The sequence below is a fragment of the Ovis canadensis genome, chromosome 15, assembly GCF_042477335.2.
Source record: "Ovis canadensis isolate MfBH-ARS-UI-01 breed Bighorn chromosome 15, ARS-UI_OviCan_v2, whole genome shotgun sequence".
NCBI lineage: Eukaryota > Metazoa > Chordata > Mammalia > Artiodactyla > Bovidae > Ovis > Ovis canadensis.
The window spans coordinates 32,699,308-32,706,753 of record NC_091259.1 but is presented as its reverse complement, the minus strand read 5'-3'; the positions used below and the strand labels follow the sequence as shown (position 1 = coordinate 32,706,753).

At 47.0% G+C, this 7,446-nt stretch overlaps 1 long non-coding RNA gene across 1 annotated transcript; it reads left to right on the top strand.

Annotated features, from left to right (window-relative positions):
- Positions 1–520: 520 nt before the first annotated feature.
- Positions 521–4,785, top strand: LOC138419999 (uncharacterized). Its single transcript, XR_011249149.1, has 3 exons — positions 521–664; positions 945–1,148; positions 3,574–4,785. It is a non-coding gene; the product is annotated as an uncharacterized lncRNA (long non-coding RNA).
- The last annotated feature ends 2,661 nt before the right edge of the window (positions 4,786–7,446 follow it).

The following is a 7,446-nucleotide window of genomic DNA, read 5'->3' as shown; positions in this document are numbered from 1 at the left end:
GGGCCATGAGGCCTGCAAGCCAGCCGCTTGGGGCAGAAAAGTTTGGGAAGATAAAGGAAGAGAGAGGAGAAAATATGCTGTTGTGAGGAATGGGACGGCAGGAGAAGATTCAAAAGGAGAATTCTTTGGAAGTCTTTCTCCATGTGGTACTGTATAACACAGCTGCTTCAGGACACCGCTGAACACACATGGGTTACTTTTCAATGCTTTTGGAGTCAGATTGGGTGTTTTGCTTTTTGTTGTTTTTGTTTTCCATGTTAAGACAATCTTGGAGGCTGGTCGCACTCACACACTTTATTTTGGTTAAGCATTCATATGTATTCTTTCCTTATAGTGAAAGCCTCGATATTACCGATAATAGTAAAAGGAAGCTGCAGGGGAATAAATGATGTCTTGGGGAGCAATAGATCAGAGTGGCAGTATCTGGAGAAATAAGAGACGGGCATGGTGTGGGTTAAAGCAGACGGATTTCACCCACTTCTTCATTTGGACCAGATCCACTCTCGTTGTGCAAACGATCACAAGTCCACAGGCCAAGGCCCTGGAGAAACTAGATTAGACCTGGATAGTATAAGCTATGATCAAGGGAGAATTCGTTAAAGATGGAAATGTCACCACCCGACGGGGTGATCCTGACCCTTTCCTCAGATGCCCCCACCAGAAGGTGGGAAGGAGAGAAGTGATGTTCCTCGAGAAGGGCTGGGGGTGGGGAGCAGGTTGTTCTTCGCCAAGATGAAGTCATCAGAGCAGTGGCAGGAGGCGGGGAGCCGCGGAGGGAGAGCCTGGGTGCAGCCGGCTCTTTAGTCGTCTTGCGGGCTGGGACAGGGAGTGGGGGTGGAGGTAGAGACCAGCTGCTCCCTCAGGCGGAAGGAGAATTTGTGCACAGGCAGGGGCCGCCGCTTTATGCTTTCTTTAGAGATCTTGGCCTTTCTGTCCCTGGAAAGGTTCCTGGAATTGCTCTGAAGTATGGAAATTGCTCTCACTGGAGCCATTTCGGAGCCTTCTTCCCATCATGGCGCGTCTAAGCTGGCTCCCGCGACCACGGAGAGGACTCACAGGAGGCCCGCGAGTGGCAGCGGCGTGCATTGAGAGCAGAGCGCAATTACACCCCGAATCAGAACCTCCAGGCCGCAAACAGGGCTTTGAGTGTGAGTTCCCCTTCCAGAAGGAAGGCGTTATGGATGCCTCTGCACCTGATGTGGTATTTCTTTTCATACTCGGTTATTCCCTGAGCCATTTCCTCAAGGCCCAGCAGCCTGGGAACACTGTCAGCCTGATAATGGCCAGCGACTCAATAGCTAGGCCTCTGGCCTGGTCTGAGTAGCCACTTCTGACCCTAGAGAACACGAGAGGTGATTCCTAAGGTTTCTGCCCTACACATAGCCTTCTAGACCCGGGGTGGTGGGTGGTAGAAGTACCGTCTTCCCACTTCTGACATAGCCAGGGGCCAGGCTGCTACCTTAAAGACCCTCATATCCAAGGTCATGTGCCCTCGGGGGCCCCACACTTTGCTCCTGGGTACCTCCCTTGTCATGCTAGTGCTGCCAAGTCCCTAGCAGGGCCCTGAAACGCCTGTGCCCCTGCCTTCAGGCCAATAGGTCCAAGCTGGACAATTCACCCATAAGCAGAAACCTTTCCTTCCAGACGACCGCCTTGGCCATTTGCCTCCTCAGACTGAAACTGAGAATCACCCTGTGGGGCTCCTGGGCACAAAAGACTTTCTGTGTCCCCCATTTCTTGATTACAGGGAATATAGTCAGTCACCTACATACAAATGAGTTCTGTTCTCAGAGCACATTCCTAAGTCCAATTTGTAAGTCCTACAGAGTTAGCCTAGGTACCCAACTAACATAATCAGCTATATGGTATTGTACTGTAAGAGGTTTATAATACTCCTCACACAAAGAATACACAAAAAACAAACACAAAAATGAACATTTTTAATCTTACAGTACAGTATCTTGAAAAGTACAGTAGTATAGTGCACCAGCCGCATACAGGGGTTGACATCAGTGCCTGCTACATCCCCGCTGCCCTTACACTTGTTTCTGGATATCCTGGGCTTGAAATAAAGATACTGTGTACAGTAAAGAACACAAGAGCATAACCACCCATGGACAATACGTGAACGCGACAGTATTTGTCAGAGACGTGATTGGACATGTGAACGCAGGTTTGCATCTTTGAAAGTTCGCAACTTGAAGGTTTGTAGGGAGAGTACTTACTGTGAGCTTCGTTCAGCCTCTGTGACCTTCCTTGAGTTCCAACGGGCTGATCTAAATAGCTGCTCTTAGAGAAGGGAGGGGAGCTGCAGGCAGGGGAGAAACAGTCAAGAAACAATAGTGCAGCTTTAGGGCAGAGTCCTGGCTCCCCTTCAAGGGACAGATGTAACAATTTGGTTAAGCTATTTTACAGGTACTGAACCCCCACCAGGTGGAAGAAATTAACAGTATGCTGCCCACAAGCAGGTAGACTGTAGACCAGTTGGAATCAGAAGGTTGATGATGCTGCCTTCCACTAACTAATCAGAAGGATTTCCCAACTGATCACTCCCTTCTCTTCGAACCATTGCTATTCAACTCCGCACTACCCTCTCCAGGTTGGGACACACAGTTTGGGGAGCATTTGCCTCTGCAGCCCCTTTTGCCTGGCAAAGCAATAGAGCTATTTACTTCACCCAAAACTCTGTCTACGAGATTCGATTCAGTGTTGGGGAACAGAGGCCAGATTCTGCATCAAAACCAATGAGTGAATTCAGTGATCTGGAGGACCACGCATGAGTGCTCCTGCCATCAGCTCTGCCTCCTCCTAGAAGCCACTCCTGTTTCCTCTCCGGCTGGATAGATGCCACTCTCAGGGGCTGAGCAGCAGATTATGCTGAAGGTCTTGCATTTCCTTTCCAGATAATTCACAGGTAGGATAGCCCAGCTATTAAGCATGTGGGTTCTCGAGTCAGATTGCCTGTGTACAAATCCAGCCTTTGCTATTTACTGTGGTACCATACGCATTACCATACTCATTTATTCATTGGAAAAGACCCTGATGCTGGGAAAGATTGAAGGCAGGAGGAGAAGGGGACGACAGAGGAGGAAATAGTTGGATGGGATCACTGACTCAATGGACATGAGTTTGAGTAAGTTCTGGGAGTTGGTGATGGACAGGGAAGTCTGGCGCACTGCAGTCCATGGGGTCATAAAGAGTCGGATACGACTGAGCGACTGAACTGATTGTGTTACCGTAGGCAAATGTTACTATCACTGCTAAAGCTTGCTTTCCCCATCTGCAAAGTGAGAATAGTAACAGTACATAATTCAGAGAATTCTTGCTAGGACTGAATGAGAAAATGCATGCTTCATAGTAAGTTCTCCATGTTAATTTCTGTCATTATTTCCTCCTGTATGCTAACTCCTCAAAGAGCTCACAGTGTGGTCACTAGACACCTTTGAAAAAAAAAGAAGTGAATATCAATTACTAACTTCAATTCATAATAATAAAGATACAATTGACTCTCAGAATTCACAGATTCCATATTTGTGGATTTGCCCATTCACTAAAATTTATTTGTGACCCTAGGATGAAGCACCAGCTGGAATCAAGATTGCCGGGAGAAATATCAATAACCTCAGATATGCAGATGACACCATCCTTATGGCAGAAAGTGAAGAAGAACTAGAGAGCCTCTTGATGAAAGTGAAAGAGGAGAGTGAAAAAATTGACTTAAAGCTCAACATTCAGAAAACTAAGATCACGGCTTCTGATCCCATCACTTCACAGCAAATAGATGGGGAAACAGCGACAGACTTTATTTTGGGGGGCTCCAAAATCACTGCAGATATTGACTGCAGCTGTGAAATTAAAAGACGCTTGCTCCGTGGAAGAAAAGGTATAATCAACCTAGACAGCATATGAAAAAGCAGAGACATTACTTTGCCAACAAAGGTTTGTCTAGTCAAAGCTATAGTTTTTCCAGTAGTCATGTATGGGTGTGAGAGTTGAACTATAAAGAAAGCTGAGCGCCGAAGAATGGATGCTTTTGAACTGTGGTGCTGAAGAAGATTCTTGAGAGTCCCTTGGACTGCAAAGAGATCTAACCAGTCCATCCTAAAGGAGATCAGTCCTGAATATTCATTGGAAGGACTGATGTGGAAGCTGAAACTCCAATGCTTTGGCCACCTGATGCGAAGAACTGACTCAGAAAAGACCCTGATGCTGGGAAAGATTGGGCGGGAGGAGAAGGAGACGACAGAGGATGAGATGGCTGGATGGCATCACTGACTCGATGGACCTGAGTGTGAGCGAACTCTGGGTGTTGGTGATGGACAGGGTGGCCTGGCGTGCTGCAGTCCATGAGATCGCAAAAGAATCAGACACGACTGAGTGACTGAAATGAACTGAACTAAAAATCAGGACTTGCAGGGCTTCAGCAATCACTCCTAGACAGTGAAAAATTGAGTTGCCAACACACACATCTTAGTTGGGGAAGAACTAGGCAAATTCTATCTTCTGGCTTCAGCAATCCTACTGCATGTAGTGTGTTTTTCAGGGTCAGTTTGGTGCCTATGTTTCTTGATTTTTGTGCTTTGCGTTGGTGACATCACTATTTAAAATGGTCCCCAGTCGTGATGTTGAAGTATTGTCTACTGTTCTTTAAGACAAGAAGGCTATGATATGCCATAAGTGGAAAATACATACGTTACACAAGCTTCATTCAAGCATAAGTTGTAGCTCTGTTGGCTGTGAGTTCAATGTTAATGAGTCAACAATATGTATCATTGTTGTTTTTCAGTTACTAAGTCATGTCTGACTCTTTGCAACCCCATGAACTGCAGCACACCAGGCTTCCCTGCCCTTCACTCTCTCCCAGAGTTTGCTCAAACACATATACATTGAGTCAGTGATGCCATCCAACCACTCATCCTCTGTTGCCCTCTTCTCCTCTTGCCCTCAATCTTTCCCAGCATCAGGATCTTTTAACAATATGTATTATATAAGGTATTTTTAAATAGAAACATGTAAAACAAAGTATGTTGTTATCAGAGGCTCACAGAAAACACCCTATATTTTCCCTGAGAGCAACGGTTGGGTGTTCCCTAATTCAGGGTTTGCAAAGACTTTATAAAATCTAACTACTGTGAATAACAAGAATTGACTCAAGGTAGAAAGAGCCCAGAGAACCCAGAGGAGGATCTATCAGCTCTGCCAGAGGAAAAGCCTTCTTAGAGGACAGATTTCTGAGCTGACTTGAACAGTGAGAGCTCCTTTGGGTCAGAGGGCTGGTGTGATGTGAGAGAGGGCTCAACAAAGACAAAGCTCTAAGCTATTATAGAAGCCCAGAAGCAATTCACCCTCCTTTCATTTAACAGATACTCACTGAGCACCTCCTGAGTGTCAGCCGGCAGGGGCGAGGGCTGGGTGGTGGGGGTGGGGCGGGCAGAGGAGGGTGAGGCCGCCCTGGATGCCACAGCACGGGGCTGGAACTAACCCCAGGTCTGTCAGTCGGGAGTGTGGAGCGACCCAAGGTGGCTGAGAACAGATGTCTAGGGTGAGGCTAAACGCTTCCTTTCGGTTGCACGGTAGACTAAACAACCCAAGGAAGCGGTGACGTTTCCTTCCCTGGAAGTACTGGAGGACAGTAGAAGTCTCTACGCTTCTCAAAGCCAGCTTTTGTTATTTGCTGATGTAACGCCATCCAGGGGCTGTCATTGTGTTTGGAATTAAGTATTTGGGCTTAATTTGTAATTCCCCTCCTTTGTCCATCTCTGGCCACTTCCCTTTTCCAATCCACATACCAGCCATCCCTTGATGAGCTGCGCTCTTTCTTGTCTGCAGGTGTTGCTGTGTTTCGCTAGATTATGGTTCCACCTCCTTCCAAGCCTCTGCCTGTAACATATGCTTTGTTTACTCTCGTCAACCTCTAGGTCTCAGGTTAAAAGTCACTTTCTCCGGGAAACCCATACCCATATATGCTTTCCCTATATGTCACTTTCCACCCTGTCCTGTTTTGCTTGACTTATCATCCATCCTGGCTAAAGAGACCATGAGCTCTGAGGAGGCGGGAACGGTGTATGCCTGCCTTACTGTCTGTATCCCTCCTACCTAGTGCCTGGCACTTAGAAGGTGTCTGTGAGCCCAAAGGAAGGGAATGAGCATGTTTACCCCAGGGGACTTTGGCACCCAGCTCACAATGAATCATTGGGGTTTTCCACTACATTGAAGGCTGAATGTTCCCTTCTCCACTATGGGGACAGCATGCGCCTCTGAGATCCAGCTTTCCTGAAGCCCGGTACACTTCTAATGATTATCAAGTTTTACTGGAGGTGCTGAGTTTACCCTCCAGCCAGCAGGACCCTCTGTGAACTGTGAAACAATTGATTCTTCTCCAATGCACTAAGTGCATTTAAATGCCTATAATTACAGTTGCATTTTCTGGAAGGACACTAATTATCTTTAATTCGTGGCTTATACTGATTGCCTGGGAGCAAGAAACTAAAAAGCATATTTTACTGGTGGGGAGATATTCTGCTTCTTTGCTTCAAAGTGGGTTTTGTCGGAGCTCTTTCCACTTGCCCTGCGTGATCCAGCTCCCAACCTGCTCTGCTATGGCAGGTCACTGGCCCTGCTCTCGAGGGGCTGGAGGGAGAGAGGAAAACAGGGTACTATTCCAGGTTAGTCTCTAAAGTCTTGCTGTCTTGACTTAGTGTCTGCTTTTGTAGGTTCAGAAACTTCACTTGCCACTGTATGCATGGTTAGATGCCCCACTGACTGACGCTGATCAGACTCATAAGAGACGGACTAATAACCAGAAAGCAAACTCTTCTCACTCGGTGGGAGGAAGATGGCTTGCTGGATCTTGGGATATGGTGGTGGTAAGGCATTCCTGTCCTCATCTATCCCAGAAGGTCAAAGAATATGAGATATTCTTGAGGTATGTTTAATTCTAGCCATATCTCTTTCAAGCAGAGAGAGCATGGATTATTACTCCCACTTTTCAAAGAGACTGAGGTCCAGAGGGATTTTACCCAAATGTCAGGATTTTCTGAGTTTCCGATGTCCTTCATTACAAGTTCAAGAGGTTGAAGGAGGTCAGGATCATGAACTGTGATCCTGGTCACCAGAAATCTATATGGGTATATCACAGGAGAATTTTTAAAAATTGAACACAACATTAACTTTAGTCAGCAGAGCCCTGACTTGCTAATGCTGGTGAGGATGGTTATTCCACTAAGTCATGTCTGACTCTTTGTGACCCCATGGACTGTAGCTCGCCAGGCTCCTCTGTCCGTGGAATTTCCCAGGCAAGAATACTGGAGTGGGTTGCCAGTCCCTTCTCCGGGGGATCTTCACAACCCAGGGACGGGACCCATGTCTCCTGCGTCTCCTGCATTGGCAAGTGGATTCTTTACTGACCGAGCCACCAGGGAAACCCAACTTGCTAATAGATGGGGC